Source organism: Erinaceus europaeus, chromosome 8, assembly GCF_950295315.1.
Source record: "Erinaceus europaeus chromosome 8, mEriEur2.1, whole genome shotgun sequence".
NCBI lineage: Eukaryota > Metazoa > Chordata > Mammalia > Eulipotyphla > Erinaceidae > Erinaceus > Erinaceus europaeus.
In genome coordinates, this window is record NC_080169.1 from 10,106,320 (window position 1) to 10,133,431 (window position 27,112).

General features: G+C 39.5%; 1 long non-coding RNA gene across 1 annotated transcript; it reads right to left on the reverse strand.

Moving 5' to 3' along the window:
- Window positions 1-8,128: 8,128 nt before the first annotated feature.
- LOC132539861 (uncharacterized) lies at window positions 8,129-16,381 on the reverse strand. The gene is made up of 3 exons (XR_009551127.1): window positions 16,304-16,381; window positions 10,394-10,500; window positions 8,129-8,352 (listed from the first exon to the last, which is right to left on the reverse strand). It is a non-coding gene; the product is annotated as an uncharacterized LOC132539861 (long non-coding RNA).
- Between the last annotated feature and the right edge of the window lie 10,731 nt (window positions 16,382-27,112).

Here is a 27,112-nt window from a genome sequence, read left to right on the forward strand (position 1 = left end):
TCATTAAAAGCAACACATTATGATACTAAAAATGAAGGAAGGAGCAGTGGGTTCCTTTTGGAACTAAAAATTTAACACATAGGCAATAACATGTATCATTCTTATTTTTCTCATTGTTGCTTTACAGGGATTAAAACTTCGCAAATGCACAGACTGGTACCAGCACATGAACCTAAATTAGGGAATAGCCCTTTTAGGGAAGCTTTTAGATTGGAAAAAAAAAAATTGACCATCAGACTATCTTCAGATTTCTCACCACAATTCTACAGGCAAGAGAAAGAAATGACATATTCATTGTACTAAATGATAAGGACCACCAGTCAGGAATCCTCTACACTAACCAAATTATCCTTCAAGGATGGAGGAGAAATGAAAACCTTCTCAAAACATATAGAAACCTAAGGAATACCCTACCAATAGGCCTGCCTTGCAAGAATTATTGAAAGGAGTCCTAACCAAAAAGTGGCAAATAAACCTCAACTCTAAATGAGTTCATCAGGGATAGACTAAGACAGGTAACACAAACAATAGCAGCAAAAGAAGCAAAGACGTTGGAAAAAGAAAAAAAGGGGACAAAAGGAACAGAGCGCTATGAACGATGTTGATGAACCAAAGTCAAATATCAAAAGGCCAGATACTAGGCCATAAGCTCTAAAATCTCAATCTTTGTCTTGGAACCTGAAGCACAAGTGCTGGGTGGGATAAGTCAGGAAGAGAGGCAGGAATAGCAGTTGACCGTACACAATGGTGAAACTCAGGAGACTGAGTCAGAGAGGGAGAACACAGTGTGAAACTTGGATTGGGGTTGGTGCACTGTACCAAAGCACAGAACTCTGGGGAAGCCATGGGAAATGGGGGGTTTGGAGGGAGACTGGGCTTCTGTGATGGGGGTGAGAGTATTCTGCAGACACCCATATTGAGGGGGTGGGAAATGGAGCCCATGTGTAGACAATTGTGCTGTGAACCATTAACCTCCTAATTAAATGGGGAGAAGACAAAACAGAAAACATTGGGTCCTTAATACATACTTCTCCTCCTCCCTCTCTTCCCCTTCCTCCTCCTTCTCCTCCTTCTTCTTTTACTAACACTGTTGTATTAGTAGATTTTATAGAAAAATAAGTTCACTCCTTTTCCACAAAATGTTGGTGTATTGCTTTTAGTTTATTATAGCATGTGCATTTAAAAAAAAATCTCTCATACACATTAGGAAAACAGGGACACTTTTAGGGTTTCTTTTGTAAAGGGGTGGGTTGGTTCTCATGGGAGCTGTTCTTTGATTTGTTGGAGAGGAGTCAGTATTCATAAGCATGTCTAAGATAATGATTCCTTATTTCAGTCATTACCCTCAATAGGGAGTTAGCAAAAATATTATTTAAATAGTATTGTGTATAAAACTTACTTTTCCCTGGCCAAAATCAATGGACTTAAAAAATGTGGAGTTAAAAACTTTTACAGCTGACTTCTTAATGGGTTTTGTCTTTTACTTCTTTTTTAAAAAAAATATTTTAAAATTTATTTTCGCTTTTCTTGCCTTTGTGGTTTTAGTTGTTATTGTTGTTGTTACTGATGTCATCGTTGTTGCACAGGACAGAGAGAAATGGAGAGAGGAGGGGAAGACAAAGAGGGGGAGAGAAACACAGACACCTGCAGACCTGCTTCACTGCCTGTGAAGTGACTCCCCAGCAGGTGGGGAGCCAGGGGCTCGAACTGGGATCCTTGTGCTTGGCGCCATGTGCATTTAACCCGCTGCACTACCGCCCGGCTCCCTTGTCTTTTACTTCTAATAAGAATATATTCATTACAATTTTTACATAACATTTTTAATTTAATGGTTTAAAACCAGATTCAGTGGATGGGAACTGTAAGGCAATGTTTGGCTGACAGCATGACTAACGGTTGTTGAAACTTTGGCGTGAAAATAGACCTCAGATCTTGGTGTGAAAGAGGAGGGATGAGACAAAGAAAATTAAATCACCCTATCCAGTTACAACTCAAAATTTAAGTGGCAACTTAAGAGGGAGACATACAGATAGATAGGGAGTTACAAAGGATTGATGCTTGCAGTGGAAAGAAGTCAGAGACTGAGTTCAGTCAGTGAGATGTTTTCCTTTTTTAAATTTCTCTGTTTATGAAATTTTTATTTACTTTATTTTAATGAGAGAGATAGAGGAAGAAAGAGAAAGAGAGGGGGGAGAGAGAGAGATCAGAGCACAGCTCAGCTTTGTTTTATGGTGGTGTGGCGGACTAAACCTGGGACTTCGGAGTCTCAGGCATAAAAGTCTCTTTGCATAACCATTATGCTATCTATTCCTACCCTAAGTGAGATGTTTTCCCTGAGGAAAATGACCAGGAGACTTCTGGGGAAAGGAGACTGACAGACACAAATATGTAGCTCTCACCCATCCGCTGTACTAGCTAGATAGGATCTTTTCTTTACTTCTGATTCCTTAATAAATGTCCTTAAAATTACCATCGTGTGTGTGCAGCAGTAACATGGCAGAATCATAGACAAGTCTCCAGGTTTTTCACATTTGGTTGTATGTAGAATAGAGAGAGGAAGCAGATGCAAGAGATGAGAATCTACGTGAAACAGATAATTGAACAGAAGGAAGACGTTAGCAGTGAGGGAGTAACTGTGAGGATTGGAAAGTCCCAGAGAGTCCTGAGAAATGCAGGGCGTCAGCTAAATGAGGATTGAGGCACAAGCTCATTTCTATTTCAATCGTACAGTGAAGGGTGCTCTCATAGATGGGAGACACAGAATCACCCACACAGCTGATTCTTGGGTTCCATTAGTCACTCATTTGACTGGCTCTTTTGCAAATGGCAACTTCTCTTGACTTAAGCAATGGTGTTCAATATTATTGATGGAAAAGAACCCAGACTCCTGTCCATAATATCTCACATCTTGAGAGAACCAGGCTAGAGGTTTTCCCAGGGCCCAGACTTTTCATAAGGAATATGGTTTTAGTGCTAAGAATTTTTCAAAATAAACTGACTTTAAGAGCATAGGCCCATAAAGCTGTATTATATAAGTCTTTTTCCTCTGAAATTACTTTTTTTTTTTTTTTTTTTTTTTAAGAAAGCATCAAACAGAAATTTCTAAGATGAAGAACAGGAAATGAATGACTCAGCAAGCTGGATGTCACCCAAGGAGCTGTCTTTACAGCTGCAAAGAATAGCTGAGAAAAGTTCCAGAGGACTTGCCTGGTACCACTTGACAGCAGTGAGCCTGAGAACCGCAAAGAACTCTCTGGAGTATGATGGAGAACACTTGGAAAGGACAGAAAGGACAGCTTAGAAAGATGTCAGCATGGTACTGTGTTCCATTTGACTGTGTTTCCATTCCCTCTGAATCCGCTTTTGGTGGTACCCAGGGTGATTTAGGATTTGAGAAAGGACAGAGGACTTGCATACCTGAGGCTTCCAGGTCTCAGATTCAATCCTTTACAACACTAGAAGCCAGAGCTGAGCAGTGCTCTGGTGGAAAAAAAAAAGGGGGGGAGGGGGGTGGGGGGGTGGAGGTGGGATGGGGGTTCCCTAAAAAGAACATACAGATTTTCTGCTTTGAGAGAAAGATTTGTCCCAGAAGCAGCTGCTGCTCTGCTGTTTTCCAAGTTTCAACACAGTTAAAACAAATCTTGGGTTCAATCCCTTACAGCACCATAAACCAGAGCTACTCAGACTGACAGGAATGCAGAGGTTACACAGGCTCCTGTGCTAAATATGAATAGATATAGTTCCTAGGTCAGATTGATGTAGTTAACAATTAATGGTATTTATGTACTTTGCTCATGTTTGAGGGCTAGTCTTTGCCTTAATCCAGCTTTGTAGTCCTGTTTTCAACTCTGACACCATCTTTCCAGACAATAGTCTTCGTCCACCTGGATGTTAGCTACTGGGTACAGGCAAAAATGACTAAAGACACAGGCTCCTTGGAATAGATCTAAAATGGACTGCCTAGCTTGTTCCCACACCAAGCCACTTAGTTCCATCTGCCCTACTCTGACTTTTATGTTCCTGATTATTAAACAAATTGTCCTGCTTTGTATCTTTCTGCTTTTCAGCTGTCAAGTTACAGACTCTACTATGATTCCATCCTGGCCTCCCTGGGCAGATGACTTTACTAATGTGTCCTGGAACCCCACCTCCTCAGAGCCCTGCCCCACTAGGAAAGATAGAAACAGGCTGGGAGTATGGATCAATTTGTCAATGCCCATGTCCAGCAGAGAAGCAGTTAAAGAAGACAGACCTTCCACTTTCTACACCCCATAAAGATCTTTGGTCTGTACTTCTAGAGGGATAAAGAATAGGGAAGCTTCCAATGAAGGGAATGGGAGGGGATGCTTAACTCTAGTGGTGGGAATTGCATGAAACTGTACCCCTCTTATCCTACAATCTTGTTAATTATTATTAAATCACTAATTTCAAAAAGCAGAGCTAAGAAGCATTCTGATAAAATAATAAAATAATAGAGGGGATATGGAACTCTGGTGGTGGGAACTGTATCCCTCTCATACCACAGTCTTGTCAATCATTATTAAATCACTAAGAAAAAAATCTGAAAAATTATAATAGTATTAATACATTTAAAATATTATGTATCTTTGAGTTTCAGTTCAAATCCTGTGTCCTGCCTTAACCACTATTTATCCTTAGTGTCTAAGACATTTCTGTTTCTCATTGGTGATTTAACATATTATATGGAGTTTATTGCTATGGCTACTGATTGCTGTTAAATTTCATACTCCTGACACTGTTGTTTACCTATCAACAACCACTCCCCACATCAGGAACTAGATAGATGGCTTCTTTTTTCTCAAGCCATTTTTTTTTTATATGTGATTAACAGTGGTTTACAGGATTGTAAGATTACAGGGTGTATATCAATATTTCTTTTTTGTTTTTATATTTATTTCTATATTTATTTGCCACCAAGGTTATTGCTGGGGCTCAGTGCCAACACTATATCCGCTGCTCTTGGCCACCATTTTTCTTTCTTTTTTTTTTTCTCTCTCTCTCTCTCCCCCTTTTGCTTTCTATTTTTATTTGACAGTAAGAGAGAAATTGAGAGGGAGAGGGAAAAAAAACAGATGGCAGGTGGGGAGTGTGGGCCATGTGTACTTAATGTGGTGCACTACTGCCCGGCCTCCTAGATCAATATTTCCACACTACACTTGCCATCAAAGCTCTGTGTCCTCATCGTTCTCATAAAGTCTTAGCGACAGTTGGTTTACTTCTGTTGATTTTATTTTATTTTTGTAAGTTCACAAGTTTCAGTTCTTTAGATTTCACATATGAGTGAAACCATTCATTAGTTGTCTTTTATGCTTCTTAGCGCTTACGTTTCTTAGCATAATCACCTCCAGTTCCATCCATTCTGTCCCAAAGGACACAATATTATCTACTTTGATTTCGGAGTAGTATTCCATAGAGTAAGCTAATCATTAGATCTGACTCAGTCCTGGTAGTGAGATTTGATGAGAAACCTGTTGAGGGTAGCTCACAAGAAAACCATTTCCTTCTGCATCTTTGTGCAGTTAACTATTTTGTCTCTGTGTGATATTTGACCCTTAGTAGTCATCTTTTAACTATGAGAGGACACAACACCCATGCATAAGGGAATGTATTGTTCAGGGTCCAGTCAGAAGACAACATTGATGGGATAATTTTAATAAAAAGGACTATTAACGACACCAAGAATTATCCATGAAGTGTAAGGAGTACTCTAAGAATGTGGTTATGACCCACCACTTCTGTAAAGTTAGCCACGGTGTCTCACGATTGGGGTAATAAGCAGGGACATACCTATGGACATGCTTTTGAAAACCCAAGAAAGCACCAGCCTTGCAGGTCATCTACTACAAAGACTGAATGATGCCACTTGCTAGATAATTGGCTGAGACAGAGACAAAACTTGGTGAACACAACTGAAGGTCACTGGCATTCTGCCAGCTGAGGAACCTGGGACACTCACTTGGAATATGGTTCAGGCAGGGGCAGAATTGACTGGAAATCTACCAGGTAGAGTGGAGTGTGAGCACAGCAGGATGTCATGTGTGCTGTTGGCCACCAGAACCAGCAAGAGAAGCCCCCTTCTTGCTCAGTGCCTGCTACCGAGGAGGCCTCTTAACATTGTGCGTACTGGCAAAGAAGTGTTCACAAAGCCCAGCAAAGAAGGGGAAATTTGAAGCTGAGAGGCAATAACTGAAAGATGACACCAGCAAGCAGCATGGAGAAATGAAAAGACCCTGTGTGCAGTATTGTATTGGTAGACGGCCAATCCAAGTCCAGGTTGGCTGGCTTCCAGATTTCATTTTATGAGATCATAAATTGTTTACTTTTATACCGTTCTAGTTGGAAATTCTCTAGCTTACAGCTGGAAGTGTTCTGCATCACATAAAAGCATATTCCCTTTGGTTTTTTTTTTCTCTTTCTTTTTTTACCCAAACACTATATGCACATGGCTGACAAACCGAAGTAATGCATACAGACTTTTAACACACTAATTGAAAGTCGTCCCTTGCCCAGTGTTATCCAACAGTTACTAGTTTTCTCTCTTTAAAAACTATTTATGAGGGGCCAGGCAGTGGTGCACAAGGTTCATCACACATTACCACACATGAGGACCTGGATTCAAGTCCTGGTCCCCCTGTGGGGGGTGGGGGAGGGAGGTCATGAGTGGTGGAGCAGGGCTCCAGGTGTCTCTCCTTCTCTATCTTCTCAATGTCTTTGTCTCTACCCTCAATAAATTAATAAATGAAATATATATTTTTAATTAAAAAAATTATCTTTATTTATTTATTGGATAGAAACAGCCAGAAATTGAGAGGGGAGGGGGTGATAGAGAAAGAGACAGAGAGACACGTGCAGCCCTGCCTCACCACTTGTGAAGCTATCCCCTGCAGGTGGGGACGGGGGGCTTGAACCTGGGTCCTTAACACACTGAAACATGTGCATTCAACCAGGTGCACTGTCACCCGACCCCCAGTAAATGAAATATTTTAAAATACTTTATTTGTGGCATGATGCACATAAAAGTTACTTTCTCAGCTGTTTTTAAGTGACATTCAGAACATTCTCATTCACGCTCTTGTACAACAAATTAGGTGTTAATAATTTTATTCTTTGACGGTCTTCATATATGTGGCATATTTACTTCGTAAGAGACTGGTTTTTATTTACCCCGAAGATAAATTTTATTTTATTCCTAAATGTACACCTTAAGTACACTTAACTGATTTCTCCTTCTTCAACACATATATCTGTGTGGTTCTTCCAAATGTGACCCTTTGAATTTCGACATTTCAGCAACTCCGTATAGCTAACATCCCACTTGTTTGTCTTAGAAAAGTCAAATAGGTCTCATGTTCTAAAGTTAAAGAAGAGTTAAAAAGTTAACTTATTTACCAGACTGCTATGTAATGAGTGAATAAGGCTTTGGTTCTTTTCACTAGAATATTCCTAGTGATTCCAGATTGCAGGCAAAAGGCCACGTTTTTGTGTTTTATTTTCCAATTAACATGTTCAGTACTTTAAAATAATTTCACTCCTTTTCAGGGACATTACTTTTGCCAAGAAAGGTCTGGGCATTAGACATCCATACGTACCACTGCTAGAAATTTATGGCTGACTACCTCCAGTATGTTAAGGTCTTCTGTTTGAGAATTCTGGCAGCATCTGCTCCTCACTCCTGAGCAGCTCTGGGAATAGACTTACACTGAGCTTGTGGTTTTCCATGTTTCACATTTCCCTCTTTTAGTTTGAATCTTTTGTTCTTCTAAGGCACATTCTTTTTGTTTTTTTTGTTTATTTGTTTGCCGCAAATCATTTTATTGGGGACATAATGACCTACAATACTCTCCTAGAATTTGAGCCGTAGGAAACGGACCCCTCTTATCCTATAGTCTTGCCAATATTTCCATTTTATAAATTTAAAAAAATGAGTTGTAATCCTTTATACAGTTTCTGTGGCTAGAGATTTAGCTGGTTGATTTCATTATCCATTATTTCTTTTCTTTTTTTTTTTTAAATAAATCTTTTTTAAAGATTTTATTTATTTACTATTTAGAAAGATAGAGGAGAGAGAAAGAACCAGACATCACTCTGGTACATGTGCTGCCAGGGATTGAACTGACAATCTCATGCTTGAGAGTCCAGTGCTTTATCCACTGGGCCACCTCCCAGACCACCATTATTTTTAATTCTGCTTTTGACTAAATAAATAACCTTAAGAACCGTTATGTGAGTGGGGGTATGGATTGACCTACCAATGCCCATATTCATTGGAGAAACAGCTACAGAAGTCAGAACTCCCCCCTCTTGTACTCACTCCTTTGGTTCCATCAGGACCTGGAGCAAGAAAAGGAAAAATAAATGGACGCTCAGAAGTAGTAATAGGTGTGGATGTGACTAAGAGAAGGCAGGAGCATAGAAAAATGGGCAAATCTATATAAACATAGATAGTTATAGAAGTAATAGTCAACCCATATCTGTGACCTTGGGAGAATTACTGCAGTTTTCAATGACGGGAATGGGGACACAGAGCTCTGGTGGTGGGAACAATGTGGAATTAGACCCCTGCCATCTCATAATTTTGTAAATTAATATTAAAGTAAAAATAAATAAATGTTATAGACTTATTGTACAAATTTTAACATGCTGTATTATAAGTCCAATAGCCTGGACTTTTTACAATATTATCTCTACTTTTACTTGTCCATTAGTTCTAAACAAATTTAAAAGTTGCCATAAAAAGATTTGTATTAGTTTAAGGGATGGTTTAGTTTATAAATTAATTATGTTTCTATTCAAATTTGTGATCTGGATATCAAATTCAGATTTCCTTGATATTAGTGTAATTTATTTCAATAAATGCTAAAATTTGTATGATGTATAACAGAAGATAAGCATATTTATTGGACATTTGGATAATGCAATTTATGTGCTCAGTTGCTTATTGCTCTATTTTAATGTTTATAATTTCCTCAAGTCTATAAAATACATTCTTTTAAAAATATTTTTTAAAAAATATTTTATTATTAATTAATGAGAAAGATAGGAGAAAAGAGAGAGAGAGAGAGAGAAAGAACCAGACATCATTCTGGTACATGTGCTGCCAGGGACCGAACTCTGGACCTCATGCTTGAGAGTCCAGTGCTTTATCCACTGCACCACCTCCTGACCACTATAAAATATATTCTTCAGACTCTTTGTATTTTACCTTTTGCACTTATCAATATTGATATTAAGTCTTGCCCCATTATGTTAGTTTGTCAATGATAGAAAATTCTCTTTGTATTTTTAAAAGTAGTTTTAATTTACATATTTTTGTTTTTAAGTGACACAAATATTGAGAATATAAATTTTTGTCTGTATGCTGTACTCTTTAAATGACCACTAAACAACTAAAACATCAAATCAAATTAATCTCTACAAAAAGTTATTTCTTCATGATTTTTTAAATCAGTTTACACTTGTTTATGTAGTACATCGTGATTTATTCCTTTTGTTTTTCAAATATCTCTATTCTCTGAAGTCAGCAATCACCTTTTTTTCTTGCCTCTAAGGTTATCACTGGGGCTTGGTGCCTGCACTACGAATCCACTGTTCCTGGAGGCCATTTTTTTCCATTTTTGTTGCCCTTGTTGTTGCTGTTGTTGTTATTGTTATTGCTGTTGGATAGGACAGAGAGAAATCGAGAACGGAGGGGAAGACAGAGAGGGGGAGAGAAAGACAGACACCTGCAGACCTGCTTCACTGCTTGTGAAGCGACTCTCCTGCAGGTGGGGAGCCAGGGACTTGAACCGGGATCCTTATGCAGGTCTGCACTTCACACTATGTTTGCTTCACCCGCTGAGCTACCATCCAGCCCCCAGTAATCATCTTTCTCTCTCTCCCTTCCCCTCCCCTTCCCCCCTCTCCCTCTCCCTTCATCTCTTTCTTTTTAAGGTAGGGAGGGCTGTTTAAGAAAAGCATATCTGTATATTGCACCAAAGTAAAAGACTCTGGGGTGGGTGGGTGGGTGGGGAGAATACAGATCCAAAAAGGATGACAGAGGACCTAGTGGGGGTTGTATTGTTACATGAAAAACTGGGAAATGTTATGCATGTACAAACTATTGTATTTACTGTTGAATGTAAAGCACTAATTACCCAATAAAGAAATTTAAAAAAAGAAAGAAAAGAAAAGCAGATCTGATCATATCCTATTCAAACCTAAAAAGTTGACAGTCCCATGTGCCAAAAAGACCCCTACTCTGATACTCGGACTCAGGGCATCTAAGGAATAACACAGTGGGGGAGAAGGGGATACAGAACAGTGTGGAATTATAGCCCTGTTATAACTGTATCAGTGTCATGTTGCCCATGGGTGGAGGGGACCTTGGTCTTACCATGAGAATTTCTGTCCTGCTGGGAGGGGTTCTGTTCCCATACTGGCTAGAAGAGGTCCTTCTATGAGAAATGACTACAGCATCTGTTGGCTTTGTTCCCTGTAAAACTTTGAGATAACATGATTAAGCAATACTTTAAAAAAGTTTATTATCTTTATTTACTAATTAGATAGAGACGACCAGAAATGGAGAGGGAATGGGGATGATAGAGTGGGAGAGAGACAGAGAAACACCGGCAACACTGCTTTACCACTCACAAAGCTTCCCCCATGCAGGTGGGGACCAAGGGCTCGAACCTGGGTCCTTATGCATTGTATCATGTGCAATCAGCCAAGTGTGCCATCACCTGGTCCCAGCAATACTTTTTTTTTTTTTTTGCCTCTCCCAGACAGGTTCCTTGTAATTATCTTTTCTGGATTCCTGCGACATCTTTTAACACATCCCAATTCTCTTTAAATTAACTAAGATGCCTACAAACAAATAAGATTCTGGAATCACGCCCCTATTACAGTTGTACACCCTACAGTCTTGCAAATTAATATTAAATCTCTAATAAAAAGTAAAACATAACAAAAAGAGACCATCGAATGCACATCTTCTTGGAGACATCTCTCTTTTAGAAACCTCTGGCCTGCTGAAAATGTGATGACTGTTTCCTGTGTCTACCACCTTGTGGGAATTTTGGACTCCTTTCACCATTCTCTTGGGAATTTCCTTCACTTTTTTCTTGATCTGGAAAGTATGTTTCTTGGATTTCATTTCTTGTTGGTTTTTGATTAGCTCTGTTTTTGGTTTTGGGAAGCATATGTAGGACAGATCAAGTTCCCTCTATGGGTCCATGTTCCATGTTTTTCTAGCCTGCTTTTGCCCTTAGTGGTTGATTTTTGTACACTTTTGTCAATTTCTTCCTTTCAGCTTCCAAATGTGGTAGGTTAAGTGGGAAGCACTTGCAAGGATTTTAGAAGGGGGTGAGGTTAGAGTTACTAATAACTGGTTTCCTTTTTTTCTAGTCCCCACTAGTGCTCTGCGTTCTGTTTCTGACATCCATTGACTATCCTTGATGCCTTTCTTTCTTTCTTTTTTTTTTTTTTTTTGGCAAATATATTTTTTAAATTTATTATATTGAGACAGAGAGAAATTGAGAGGGCAGAGAGAGAAAGAGAGACACCCACAGTCTTGCTTCACCGCTTGTGAAGCCCTCCTGGGGTTGAACCCTGGGTCCTTGTGAACTGTAACATGTGCATTCAACCAGGATCACCACCACCCAGCCCCTGCTGTTGATGTCTTTTCTGAAGCTGAAATATCTCCTTGGGGATTCTAGTAACCTCTGTCTCCTTACAGTGCTCAGTTCTTGTTTCATGAATGCAATGTATTTTCATGCTTTGTTGAACTTTAAAATAGATTTAGGGCTGCGGAGAATATAATTGTTATGCAAAAACAAACAAATAAACAAAAACCCTTCTATGCCTGAAGCTCTGAGGTCTCAGAGTCTATCCCCTGCACAGTCATAAGCCAAAGCTGAGTTGAGCTCCGAGAAAAGCAAACAGCAACAAACAATAGGCTTTTGAAAAACATTCATTTCTCCGAATAGTATCCTTTTTTCAAGTGTTTCTATTTCTTATTTATTTTTTTTAGTTATCTTTATTTATTTATTGGATAGAGACAGAGAGAAATCAAGAGGGTAGGGGGGGTGATAGAGAAAGAGAGACATGGAGAGGCATCTGTAACACTTCACCACTTGCAAAGCTTTCCCCCTGCAGTTGGGCACTAGGGGTTTGAACCCAGGTCCTTATGCATTGTAGCATGTACATTTAATCAGATGCACCATCACCTGGCCCCGTAAGTTTATCTGCTTTTTAAAAAATTATTTAATTTTATTTATTTATTTTTTATCTTTTTTTTTTTTTTTTTGCCTCCAGGGTTATTGCTGGGGCTCAGTGCCCACACCACAAATCCACTGCTCCTCGAGGCCACCCCGCCCCTTTTGTTGCCCTTGTTGTTGCAGCCCTGTTGTGGTCGCCATTGTTGCTGCTGATGTCGTTTGTTGTTGGACAGGACAGAGAGAAATCAAGAGAGGAGGGGAAGACAGAGAGGGGGAGAGAAAGATAGACACCTGCAGACCTGCTTCACCGCTTATGAAGCGACTCCCCTGCAGGTGGGGAGACGGGGGTATCCTATGACTGTCCTTGCACTTTGCACCACTTGCACTTAACCCACTGCACTACCGCTGGACCCCCCTAAAATTTATTTTATTTTTACCAGAGCACTGCTCAGCTCTGACTTCTTGTGGTACAGGGAATTGAACCTGGGACTTTAAAACCTCAGGCATGAGAGTCTCTTTGCATAACCATTATGTTATCTCCCATGCCAAGACTTAAAAAAAAAAAAAATTCTGCTTATGGTTGAACATTATTCATGCTTGAGAATTTACTGCTTAGTGAGCCAAAGCATGATCATCAATTACTCACTTTAAGAGCACAGCACAGCTGGGGGGGGGGGGGGAGGGGGGAGTAGATAGCACAATGGTTATGCAAAGAGATTCTCAAGCCTGAGGCTCCAAAGTCCCAGATTCAATCCCCTGCAGCACCTTAAGCCAAAATTGAACAGTGCTCTAATGGAGAAAAAAAAAAAAAGCAAAGCACCTCTTTAGTTCTTCTTTACCTTTCATTCTCAAACACAGAGGTGTAGAGAAACAGTTATGTTGTGAATAGGATTTAAGGATGTGATTAGCATATGGCTGATGAACATAATTAGCAAATGGCTGGCATCAGTCACAGAGCATAGTGCACACTTTCTCAAAGCCACAAAGAATTGTGGGTACATAGTAACTGATTTAAGCAGAAGTCAGGCATTCTCTTTTCCTACACTCAGTTCCCTGCTTTCTTGAGCACAGCTCATGGTGCCTGCCTTTGCCCCTCCTCCTGGAACTTGTACATGTGTAACTGAAACCTGGTAACTAACTGAGGGATTTACAGGCCCTGCCTAGTCTTTTTTTTTTTTTTTTTAACTTCTTTATTGGGGAATTAATGTTTTACAATTGACAGTAAATACAATAGATTTTACATGCATAACATTCTCAGTTTTCTATATAACAATACAACCCCTACTAGGTCCTCTGTCATCTTTCTTGGACCTGTATTCTTCCCCCCCCACCAACCCCAGAGTCTTTTACTTTGGTGCAATACGCCAATTCCAGTTCAGGTTCTACTTGTGTTTTCTCTTCTGATCTTGTTTTTCAACTTCTGCCTGAGAGTGAGATCATCCCATATTCATCCGTTTCTGACTTATTTCACTTAACATGGTTTCTTCAAGCTCCATCCAATATAGGCTGAAAATGGTAAATTCACCATTTTTTTTTATAGCTGAGTAGTATTCCACTGTGTATATAGACCACAACTTGCTCAGCCAGTCACCTGTTGTTGGATACCTGGGTTGCTTCCTGATTTTGTACAAATTGTGCTGCCAAGAACATATGTGTACACAGACCTTTTTGGATGGGTGTGTTGGGTTCCTTAGGATATACCCCAAGGAGAGAAATTGCAGGATCATAGGGTAGGTCCATTTCTAGCCTTCTGAGAGTTCTCCAGACTGTTCTCCACAGAGGTTGGACCAATTTACATTCCCACCAGCAGTGCAGGAGGGCTCCTTTGACCCCACAACTTCTCCAGCATTTGCTGCTGTCACCTTCTCTGATGTATGACATTCTCACAGGAGTGAAGTGATATCTCATTGTTGTCTTGATTTGCATTTCTCTGACAATCAGAGACTTGGGAGCATTTTTTCATGTGTTTCTCGGCCTTTTGGATCTCTTCTGTGGTGAATATTCTATGTCCTCTCCCCATTTTTGGGTGGGGTTATTTGTTTTCTTGTTGAGTTTGGCAAGCTCTTTATATATATTTTGGTTATTAAACTCTTGCCTGATGTATGGCATATAAAGACCTTCTCCCATTCTGTGAGGGGTCTTTTGGTTTGGGTGGTGGTTTCTTTTACTGTGCAGAAGCTTTTTAATTGGATGTAGTCCCATAGGTTTATGCTTGCCTTTGTGTCTTTTTCAATTTCCTTGAGTAGTGACTCATAATTTTCAGTATACAAATCTTTCACTTCTTTGGTTAGGTTTATTCCTTGATACTTTATGATTTTGTTGCTATAGTAAAAGGAATTGCTTTCTAGATTTCAACTTCTTCTAACTTAGTGTTTGCATAGAGGAATGCCACTGACTTTTGAATGTTAATTTTGTAGCCTGACACCTTACTGTGTTGCCTGATGATTTCCGAAAGCTTCTTGCTGGATTCCTTAGGTTTTTCTATGTGTACTACCATGTCATCTGCAGATAGGGAGAGTTTGACTTCTTCTCTTCCAATCTGTATGCCTTTAATTCCTTGCTCCTGCCTGATTGCTATGGCAAGAACTTCCAACACTATGTTGAATAGTAATGGTAATAGTGGGCAGCCCTGTCTAGTACCTGATCTGAGGGGAAATGCTTCCAGTTTTTCACCATTGAGTATGATGTTGGCTGTAGGTTTGCTATATATAGACTCCACTATCTTCAGGAATTTTCCACCTATTCCCATTTTCTGTAGTGTTTTGATCATAAAGGGATGTTGTATTTTGTCAAAGGCTTTCTCTGCATCAATTGATATGACCGTGTGGTTTTTGGTCTTGCATATATTGATGTGGTGGATCATGTTGATTGATATACGTTGATTGATTAAACCAACCTTGCATGCATGAACTACTGTATTAGGTTGGCTAGAAATCATTTCCTTTTACTATAGCAACAAAACAATAAAATATCTAGGAATAAACCTAACCAAAGAAGTGAAAGACTTGTATACTGAAAATTATGAGTCACGACTCAAGGGAATTGAAAAAGACACAAAGAAGTGGAAAGATATTCCATGCTCATGGGTTGCAAGAATTAACATCATCAAAATGAATATACTACCCAGAGCTATATACAAATTAATGCTATCCTCATCAAGATCCCAACCACATTTTTTAGGAGAATAGAAATGCTACAAATGTTTATCGGGAACCAGAAAAGACCTAGAATTGCCAAAACCATCTTGAGAAGAAAGAACAGAACTGGAGGCATCACATTCCCAGATCTTACAAATAATGGAATCATTTAGTTTCCCAGTCTTAACAGGGTCTAAGTATTAGAGAGACAGTAAAAGGAGACATTACTCCAGATCTTGGGATTTACATCAGAAGAGATGAATACCTGAAGCCAAGATTACCTGAGCACTAGCCCAACCATGAGAGAAGATTCTAGAAACCCACCCAACTTTACCAGGACCATCTGAGCCAATTACAAAGGAGAATGGACAGTGTGAATACCATCTGGTTAGTGACAATCAGCAGCTGGGAGGCACTAAAGGCAGCCATAAGGCCCAAAGCTCTTGACCCACCAGCTTTCCTTTTTCTTCCTGTGATATAAGTTACTGGGACCTAACCCCCCCCCCCCCTTGCAGGCAGGGTGTGTTTTCTCTACTGGATCTTTAAAAAGTTTGTCCTTGAATTTAAATTGCACCATTAAATAGCTTACCCTGAATTCCAACCCTTCCCCCCCCCTTTTAAAATCTTTCTTTTTCTAGTAAATTTCCATAATTCACTGATGATTCCTATGTCTACTTAACCCTTTGTGTTGGGTTATTTCTTTCCTAACAAGAGAAAGAAATCCCCTTAAAAAAAAGATTGTAGATTATTTGGCATAAGTACTCTTATACTTTAGTCTTTCTGGAGGAAGTGGTAAGAGAAAAGACAAACAAACAAACAAGAAATAAATATTTTCTCATTGCAGTTCGATATTTGATAGTTACCAGGAATGAAAGCAGATTTAACTTCCAGTAACTGTTTTGTTATGTAAGTGACTCAAAGACAGAGGGACAGCCCAGTTGAAGTACATACTGTGTGCTGCACATTACCAGGTGTGCACCTCTGGGGACCTGTAAGTGACTGCAGAAATATAGCCAAGTCCTCCGTGAGTTTGAGTATTTTGTAGTGAATGTGGACAAGATTTGCAAGGTTGAGTGTGGGAGTAGGTGTGGTGAAACATGAACCTGAAAAGGAGAATTTGGAACAGTGCTAGGAAAACTCTGTACTCAAACATTTGGGAAATTAGTTTGATGGCAATAAGGAATCATTGGAACTTGTAAGATAATTTTTACTGTGATAAAATGTATGATGTGAACCATTTTTAAGCATATGGTTCCGTGAGATTTACTTCTTCATGGTGTTTTGTAACCATCATTACCATTTATCAGTAAACCTCTTTTCATGTTCTAAAAGTCAGACTCTGTGATTGTTAATCATTAACTTCCCATTCAGTCTCCAGTCTGACTGTGGTTATCACAATTTAACTGTCTCTATTGACTTTGACTACTTTTCCTCCTGTATCGTGCAAAATTTATCTTTCTGTGACGGGTTTATTTCACTTGGCATAATGTCCTTACAGTTCATCCACATTGCTGCATCTATCAGAATTTCTCACATTTTAAGACTGACTTATCCAGTAACCCTTTAAGGCTACTTGGATTCAATAGAATCAATGATTATACTGTTATTAGAATAGAATCAATGACTATACTATATTCTTAATTTTTTTTGAGAGCCACCATACGGTTTCCCATCGTGGCTATAACATTTTACTTTGATATCAACAGTGCACAAAGATTCCAGTTTCTCCACATTTCTGTTCTTTTTCCTTTGTTTTGTTTTAAAGTAGCCATCCTAGTGACCATGAGGTGTTACCTCACAGGAGACTCGATTTTGCCTTTCACTAGTAATGTGTTATGTCAAGCATCTTTTCATGTGTTTGTCATTTGTCTGTATTCTCCTAAAATTATTTATTCCAGTCCTCTGTCCAATATTGAGTAGGTTTTGTTGTTAGTTTTGAGAAGTTTTCTATATAGCCTGGATATTACCATTTTCAAGTATATGATTTGCAAATAACTTCTCCCATTCTTTGGTCTGCCATCTCACTCACAATCCATGTAACTTAAGATTTTCATGAAATTTAACTTGTCCTTTGTTGGTGCTACTTGTGATACCAGAAAAAAAAAATCACCACTAGATCCAATATCATAAAACTTCTGTCTACTAAAGAAGAAATACACATGGCCGAGAGACATGGAAAATACTTCCCTTCATTTATCACTGGAGAAATCAAATAGCACATTGAGATTCCACCTAACACCTGTGAGAATGGTTCACATAACAAAACAGGAGGGGACAAGTATTGGCAAGTTTGTGGAAAAAAAGCAACTCTTGTTACATTGTTGATGGGAGTGCGAACTGCCACAGTCCCTATGGAAAACAGTATGCAGAGTCCTTAACTGAATAAAAAATGATCCAGAAATACCATTCTTTAAAATTTATTTTTAATTTAATTTTATTTATAAAAAAGGAAACATTGACAAAACCATAGGATAAGAGGGGTACGACTCCACACAATTCCCACCACCAGAACTCCGTATCCCATCCCCTCCCCTGACAGCTCTCCTATTCTTTATCCCTCTGGGAGTATGGACCCAGGGTCATTGTGGGATGCAGAAGGTGGAAGGTCTGGCTTCTGTAATTGCTTCCCCACTGAACATGGGGTTGACTGGTCGATCCATACTCCCAGCCTGCCTCTCTCTTTCCCTATTGGGGCAGGGCTTTGGGGAGGCAGTACCATTCTTAGGCATTCATCCAAAGGATATGCAAACACTAATTCATAGGAACTTATGCATCTCTATGTTCATAGCTGCATTATTCACAATAGCCAAGGAGTGGAAACAACACAAAGGCCCATCAACAGATGACTGCATCAAATTAGTATGGGATCTATGGTCAATGAAATATTCTCTGTAACTGCAAAGATGATACTATATCTTTTAGGATAAAAAGGATAGAAATGGTGGTGGATTATGCTTAGAGAAGTAAGGGCTCCAGTGGGGGTGGGAGGCACACAGACACTTTCACTTAGTGGTGGGTGCAGTGTGGGACTATAACCTGCTATTCATATAATCTTGTAAACCATCATTAATTCACTAATAGAAATGTAGAAAAAGGAAAAAAAAAACTACCCTATGTTTTCTTCTGAGAGTTGTATGGTTTTAGGACCCCACTATTTTTTTTCTACTTTGACATATTTTTTATTGGGGGGGGGATGAATTATTTACAGTACATACAGTCATTGGTACATGTGTAAAATTTCTTAATTTTATGCAAGACATTCTCGACCCAAACCTAGACCCTCTCCACCATCAGGCATCGGGACCTGAGCCCTGCCTCGCCTGCCCCAAGTCCTTACTTGGGTGCAATACACCAAGTCCAGTCTAAATTCTATTTCGTGTCTCACCTTTCTATTCTTATTTCTCAACTTCTGACCATGAGGAAGATCACTTCATATTCATCCTTTGAGATCATTTTTATAAATAGTATTAGGAAAAGTTTTAATTTTTTTTAAATGATCCATCCCAGCATTGTATACTGAAAAGACTGTTCTTTCTAGAATGAATGGCTTTGAATCCCAGTACTCTTGTTAAATAGCATGTCACTATATATACAAAGGTTTATTTCTGAGGTCTCTATTCTATTCCATTGGTCTTTATGTAAGTTTTAAAAATATTTTTCTGATTTATTTACTTACTTACTTTTCTTTCTTTGTTTAATTATCCCAGAGCACTGGATAGCTTTGACCATTGGTAGAGTCTAAACTGATACTTCTTGCATGCAAATCCTGCATGCAAATCCTGTGTGTAACTAATGGGAAATATCCCTATCATGTTAACTCTTTCTTTATGCCAATACTAGACTTTTCAATTTTCTATAGCTTTGTAGTAAGATTTTGTAAGATCAGTTGTTTCTTCAGATTTGTTCTACTTTTTTTGTTCACACTGCTTTTTTGGGTTCCTTGAGACTACACAAAAATTTCCAGATAGCGATTTTTTTTTTTAAAAAATTTTATTTATAAAATGGAAGCACGGACCAGACCATAAGATAAGAGGGGTACAATTCCACACAATTCCCACCACCAGAACTCTGTATCCCATCCCCTCCCTTGTAGCTTTCCTATTCTTTATCCCTCTGGGCATATGGACCCAGGGTCATTATGGGATGCAGAAGGTGGAAGGTCTGGCTTCTGTAATTGCTTCCCCGCTGAACATGGGCATTGACAGGTCGATCCATACTCCCAGCCTGCCTCTCTCTTTCCCTAGTGGGGCAGGGCTCTGGGGAAGCAGGGCTCCAGGACACATGGTGGGGTTCTCTGTCCAGGGAAGTCTGGTTGGCATCATGCTAGCATCTGGAACTGGTAGCTGAAAAAAAGTTAAGATATAAAGCAGAACAAACTGTTGACTAAATTTTTATCTCTGTAAAAAGAAGTCACTGGATGTTTGATAGGAATTTCACTGACTCTGAATATCATTTTGGTCAGTATTGACATCTTAACAATACTGTCTTATAATTCATTAACTCAGGATAAATTTCCCTTTTTGTCTTTGATATTTTTTCAGCTATTTATTTTTTAGTATTTTCACCTTAATTCATTTTGGTATTATTGTAATTTTTTTTATAGTAGTATTGCTCAGCTCTGGCTTATAGTGGTACAGGGGATTGAACCTGAGACTTTGGAGCCTCAGATATGAGAGTATCTTTGCATAACCACTGTACTATTTATCCCCATTGGTATTAGTATGAATGCATCTGCCTCTATAATTTTCTTTTTGGTTTATTAATTTCTTGTGTATAGAAGTACAACTGATTTTTAGATACTGATTTTGTATCCTTACTCTTTCATTGTATTTATTAGCTCAGTGGTATTATTTGATTATTCAGATGACCAAAGTATATTTTCCATTTATATTTGGTTTTCATCCATACCTCCTGAATCATAGCTCCCAGTCTTGGGATTTCCTGAGTGTGGAGAGTGATAAATGTGTCTTGTGTTATATTAACAAGGTGATTTTGGAAAGCAGCTAACGTTAGGGACTGGTTGGCAGAGAAACTTACATGAAATGAGGGTAGTTTAATGCCCTCTCCCAAACCTCCTGGAGGAGAGAGGAACTGAATATTAGATCAATTGCCAAAGGACCTGTGGTGTAATAAACCAAACCCAAACTCGTAATGACGTCTCCACAAAGGCTCAAAAGGAAATGCTATTAGACAACTTCCAGGTTGGAAGTCAGGGGTAACTGGCGCCCCTGGCGAGAACATGGAAGCTCACAATGTCTCTTCCCTACCTTTCCCTGTTTATGTCTTCCACCTGGGAGCTCATGAATAATGCCCTTTGTAATTAATCTATTGTCTACTGCGTAAATGTGTTTACTTGTGTGACTTGTGTGAGCAGCTTTAGAAAATTAATCAAACTTGAGGAAAATGTTTTGGCAACCTCTGATCTATGGTCAGTCAAACAGAAGCACAGATAACAACCTGAACTTGTGACCATCTTCTGAAGTGGAGGGGGCAGTCTTGAAAGACAGAACCTTTAAATTGTGCCGTCTGATGGTGCCTCTGAGCAGACAAAATCAGAACGGAGCAGAGCTGAACTGAGTTCTTGAACACTCTACCTGTGTACAAGAATTCTTTGTTGGTACTGCAAAGCCTCCGCATACACTTATTGAAAACTGGTCTCTAGACACTAAACAAAAGCCCTCAGAGTTGTTGTTAATGGTGATGATGGCAGTGTGTGTGTGTGTGTTCACTTTTTTTCTACATAAGGTGATATTATCTGTGAACAAAGATAATTTTAGTTATATCTTTGCAACTTCAGTGAATTTTCTTTTTCTTGCCTAACTTCGCTGAGTAGAACTTGATAAAACTGAGACATACCTGAGATGGCACAATTGGTCTACCTGTGTTACTCTGCACTTAACCTTCATATGAGTGAGATTATATACATGGACCCAATTGCTTATACGGTTTCTGTCGACTCATAAATATTGGTGGGAAAGAGTGGAAAGAAGATTTCCAGGGTTTTTCCAATTCTTTCAAGTTAATTTAGCAGATGACATTTTGTTTACCAGAGTATATTTATGTATTCAGATGTATGTATATATAGGCCCAAAGCTAGTGAAGAGGTGAGAACCTAATTTCTTCTGAATAATAAGGTGAGAAGAACTGCATTTTATTTGGGAAAGGGGGAAGGAAGAGAAGCTCAAGAAACAGGCACAGGAAGGCTGGTAGAAAGGGGTCGGAGTCAAAAAATAGCTCAAGATTGGACCCCATGCAGTAATGAACAGAAGAAAGCTTTCTGTTCACTGCTATCTTGTCTCAGGTGCCTATGTGAATCTGGAAGTCCATGAAGACAGTTACAGATATAGTTTCTGGAACTTAAGGCAGACCATGGTACATGTGAAAACTTAATTTAAAAAAATATTTTAAATATTTTATTTACTTATTAATGAGAGGGATAGGAGGAGGAGGAGGAGAGAGGAAGAGCCAGATATCACTTTGTTACATGTGCTGCCAGGTTTTGAACTCAGGACCTCATCTTATCCACTGTACCATCTCCCAGACCACAAAACTTTAGATCATAAATTTTACTCAGCTGAAAAATCCATCAGGAACCAATGAGGGCTTTCATTTTTCTAAGGCTTACATTGTCCACACCACACATCAATTAAATTCCTTAAACAGAGGAACAAAATACTTTGGTGTAGAAATAACTTCAAAAAATGAAACCCTACACCTTAATAGAAATTTCTATCTAGACCAGCACAATGCAATAGAACTTTATGTAATGAGGATAATGTTTTCCCTCTGCATTTCTCAACGTGATAATTTCTTAGCCAATGTAACTTGTAATATAGCTAATGTAATTAGGAATCTGTACTTTTAATTTTTCTTAATTAGTTCAAATCTAAATACCATGATTGTTTAAAGCCAAATTAAAAATTAAGCACAAATTGTTATTAACTATGCAATCTTTTCTGGTAGGGGATTTGTGGGCCTTCTATGGTCTCAGTTGCATATTATTTTTTATTAGCTGTGCTTTTTCTTGCTATGTTTTTGCAATCTTTTAAATATATGAAACATTTCTACCAAGAGACCTATATTAAAATAGGCACTTGTGAATTATAGCTTGTCAACCACTGTCCTAGTGTGCTTAATATGGTTACTTTTTTTTTTCTTCTTTTTTTTTTAAATTTTTTATTTAAGAAAGGATTAGTGAACAAAAACATAAGGTAGGAGGGGTACAACTCCACACAATTCCCACCATCCAATCCCCATAACCCATCCCCTCCCATGGTAGCTTTCCCATTCTCTAGCCCTCTGGGAGCATGGACCCAGGGTTGTTGAGGGTTGCAGAAGGTAGAAGGTCTGGCTTCTGTAATTGCTTCCCCGCTGAACATGGGCATTGACTGGCTGTTCCATACTCCCAGTCTGCCTCTCTCTTTCCCTAGTAAGGTGTGTCTCTGGGGAAGCTGAGCTCCAGGACACATTGGTGGGGTCTTCAATCCAGGGAAGCCTAGCCAGCATCCTGGTGGCATCTGGAACCTGGTGATTGAAAAGAGAGTTAACATATGAAGCCAAACAATTTGTTGAGCAATCATGGATCCCAAGCTTGGAATAGTGGAGAGGAAGTGTTAGGGAGGTACTCACTGCAAACTCTAGTGTACTTCTGCTTTCAGGTATATATTTTGCAGTAGTTTATGGATACGTGTGCACATAAGCTCTCTCCCACAGAAACTGGTGTATATCTAGATTATGGGACTTTGTTAGAAAGTGAACTACCTGAGATGAAATTAGAGTGTACTATAAAAGGAAAGGTCTCACCCGAGTAATGAAGTTGAAGGGTTGTCGTTCCACACGTGAAGTCTCTGGATACAGTCTGAGGTGAAGCATGTTGAGGTGGCAATCGTTGCTTTGGTTAGGTTGTGATCGGCGGATGCAATATTATTTGGTTTGGATTGGGAGATGCATACGGGAAAGTGGGCCCTATCCAAGGGTTCCAGGACTGGGGGAAGTAGGGGCTGTATAGTGAAGATGTGAGGTTCCTGCTGTCTTAGGGTTCAAAAAGACAATCGATAGTTAATATTATCATCACATTATTTGTTAATTGGCTTAACTTTGAAAAGTCCCTTTGTTATGGTTTGCTGTACAGTACCCAGTATCTTGTATATAGCTGTGCTATTGGATGCTTCTAATCTACTTGGTCTAGGCTTTTGAGAGAGTCCGCATATCAAATACATAGCCTATATATTAAAAAGATTCAGTTTGTCTTTTTTTTTTTTTTAATTTTATTTATTTATTTATTCTTTTTGTTGCCCTTGTTGTTGTTTTTTTATTGTTGTAGTTATTATTGATGTCATTGTTGTTGGATAGGACAGAGAGAAATGGAGAGAGGAGGGGAAGACAGAGAGGGGGAGAGAAAGATAGACACCTGCAGACCTGCTTCACCGCCTGTGAAGAGACTCTCCTGCAGGTGGGGAGCCGGGGGCTCGAACTGGGATCCTTCCGCTGGTCCTTGTGCTTAGCGCCACCTGCGCTTAACCCGCTGCGCTACCGCCGGACTCCCTCAGTTTGTCTTTTGAGAAACTTTGAGACATACAATTGATTTCCCCCTCTCATATTAATTAACTACTGATTTATATGTCTACATTTTGCTAGGAGTGTACATAAACACCATTCCCACCACCAAAGGTTTTTCTTCTTTTTTGCTTCCAGGGTTATCACTGGGGCTTGGTGCCTGCACTACGAATCCACTGTTCCTGGAGGCCATTTTTTTCCATTTTTGTTATTATTGTTATTGTTGTTGTTGTTGGACAGAGATAAATTGAGAGAGTTGGGGAAGACAGAGAGGGAGAAAGAAAGATAAACACCTGTAGACCTGCTTCACCGCTTGTGAAGCAACCTCCATCCTCCTGCAAGTGGGGAGCCTGGGGCTTGAACTCAGATCCTTGTGCTTTGCATCATGTGTGCTTAACCTTTTGTGCTACCACCTGGCTCCTTTATAGTTACACTTTCAACATAACTAAAAGTAACTGCTACTATCACTTTACTAAGAATTGTAGTGATCTTTCATATTATTCTTATCAAAAAATTTTTTAATTGTACTTCAAGGAAAATCTACCCATTTCAGGTGTGTGTGTGTGTTTTTTTCCACAAAGAAGTAGTTCTCTTTGAATAACTGGGAAAATACTGCATCCCTAACCTTATTTGTGACGATTTACAATAGACATTAACATGTTAAGGCTCTGGTTGGTTACAAGTTGATTCCCCACCCCCCATATTTGCTTCACTACTATGTATGTGGCATTGATTGAGTTTGTGTGTATGTATGTTTTTCCCATCCAAACTATCTGTGGTTAATAATGGTTTACGAGATTGTAGGGCATAATTCCATATCACACCCACCAACAAAGTTCTGTGCCCCTACCCTCCCAGAGATGTGTGTGTGTGTGCATGCGTGTGTGTGTGTGTGTGTGTGTGTGTGTATGTGTGTGTGTGTTCTGTATGCAAGATATATGTATGGCCTGTAACATTATTAATATTCTAAAGATCATGCTCCACAGAACCCACCCTGAGAAATTGCTTGCTGATCCTGCTGATAAGAAGCTTTCTCTAGGAGGAATCACAGAGAGGTACAGGTGGTAATTAAGTGATTTTCGGAAGGAGTGGGAGGGCCTATTATTGAACTAGCTCAGAAGAGCTGTAATTATGGCTCTCAAGAAGGGTTGGTGAGACCAACTGTCCGTGGGATATTCACATACTCAAACACACAGTGAAAGAGACTGACCCTTGGAAGGAAACCCCAGAGCAGCTACGGAAGCCACATCCCCTTGACAACAATGTCAAGCAGACATCGGAACCAGAGGTTGCTCTCAGTGGTGGCTCGAACAGAACATCAGGAACCCACAGACGAGCAACTAAAAGCCACAATACTTCTGTGAAGGAAGGAAAGTTCTTGGCCTACTTTATTTGAGGAAATGGAGAATGACTGGTCCAAATTCATTAGAGACCGAGGCACAGATTTTGAAGATAATATATAGGAACTCAGCTGTTTAATAAGAAGGAAATAATGCCCCTAGAACAGGGAAATTGAACGGCTCGACTGCACTGCTGAACTTTGGAGCATACGTTGACTCAGAAAGAAGAGGCCTCAAGGAGTGCTTTAGCTTATCTGAGAACATAAAATTATTGGATCCGGGTTGGATGTTTTGTTTTCCAAGATACTGATGAGACTGAGTGAAAACGGAACTCGGCACAGAATAATGTTTGGGAGATTCATTCTGTGACAGCAGAGGTGCAAAACATCCTCTGTGAAAACTCCTTTGGTCACAAAAATCTGGGAAGTGGTGCTGCTGGTTGTTGAGGTTAACTTCCTATATTTACCTCCTGCTAAAGCCATTTTCACGACTGCTTTCTTAGCTAGGGAGACAGTATACTACAATAGTGTAGTTCTTTTCTGCAGATGTGTACAGCAACATTCTGTCTCCATAATGACCGCAGCTAAGTTACATTTCTTTCTCCTTTTGATGACTTTTAATAACATTTGAGGCAAGTGGAAGGTGACTGAACAAATTTCCTTTCTTGGTCCAGCACAGCTGGTGGAAAACTAAATTTGTGTATGCCTCTACTCTATTGCAGATTCTTATTCCTACAGACACTGCCTGTGATCAAGAGTTTGCACCTGGATGTAGAAGAGAGCCCCACAGATGTGGGTACAGGCTCTGAACACTTAGCCCAGGGTGGAGTTGGGCACAGGAAGTTGGACACAATTGGCAACTGCTGAAGGAACCAAGTATGTGATGTTAGCATACATTCCTTCTGTCACCGACAACTGATCAGCCCTTTCCTGAAGTCTTGAGATTTTAAGCCGAGTTTCCCCAAACCAGAAATACCTTCACTATATAAAGGGACACATTTCTGGTGGTGAAATGGCATGTTTACTTTTCTTGGACACTCATCAAAGGACCCCCATAGGTATGACTGCCACAGTTAATGATCCCGACAGCCAGAGCAAAGAAGAAGAAGGATGGAGGCAAAACTGTCAGGGCCAAACCATGTTTCTTAGCTAGAAGCAGCAGTGACAAATGAGCATGCTAGTCAAAATGGCCACTGAACTTGAACAAAGAACACAGGATGGTGTGTTGGCTGCTGTGGAATTCCCACTTCGACACCAAGACAATCTTGTTGCTGTTGGTGAGTTTTATGACTGTGATGTCATTGAATGCTGCTGACAACAGAGCTGTTATTCGCAAAATGAAAGGACCTTAAAACTAACTGAGGGAACCCATTATGCCAAGACTGGAGCTTGTCATAAAGTCATCAGTCACTGATGCCTCTAAACTTCTGAGTCAGACCTTAAGGGAAGAGAACTGTGAAAGTTGGGTTCCATTCAGTTGTTTTGATCTGGACTTCTTTACGAGTAGAAAGAATTAAATTGGCCATATGTGACCCTGTATTTCAAGGAAATCAAATCATTCAAACAAGATAATTTAGCCTTACGCACAACAATTCCTCCTTTTCTTTTCAACGCCAGAGTAATGGATTGAGTCTCTGCCTGACTACGTTTTACTAGAGTTTAGAGAATTGTAATAGTTGCATGGTTTCTCTGGAAACACTCCTAAAATGCATTGCAGATTTCCTCAGCTGAAATCACTCCTTACCACTAATATGTTATTGAAATGAAGGACTTAATCTATACCACCAGAGAGGAGAGCAGTGTGGGGCAAACCCACCCGTAGTGGCATAAGTTCTTTCTTCTGTCTTCATTTATCCATCCACTCA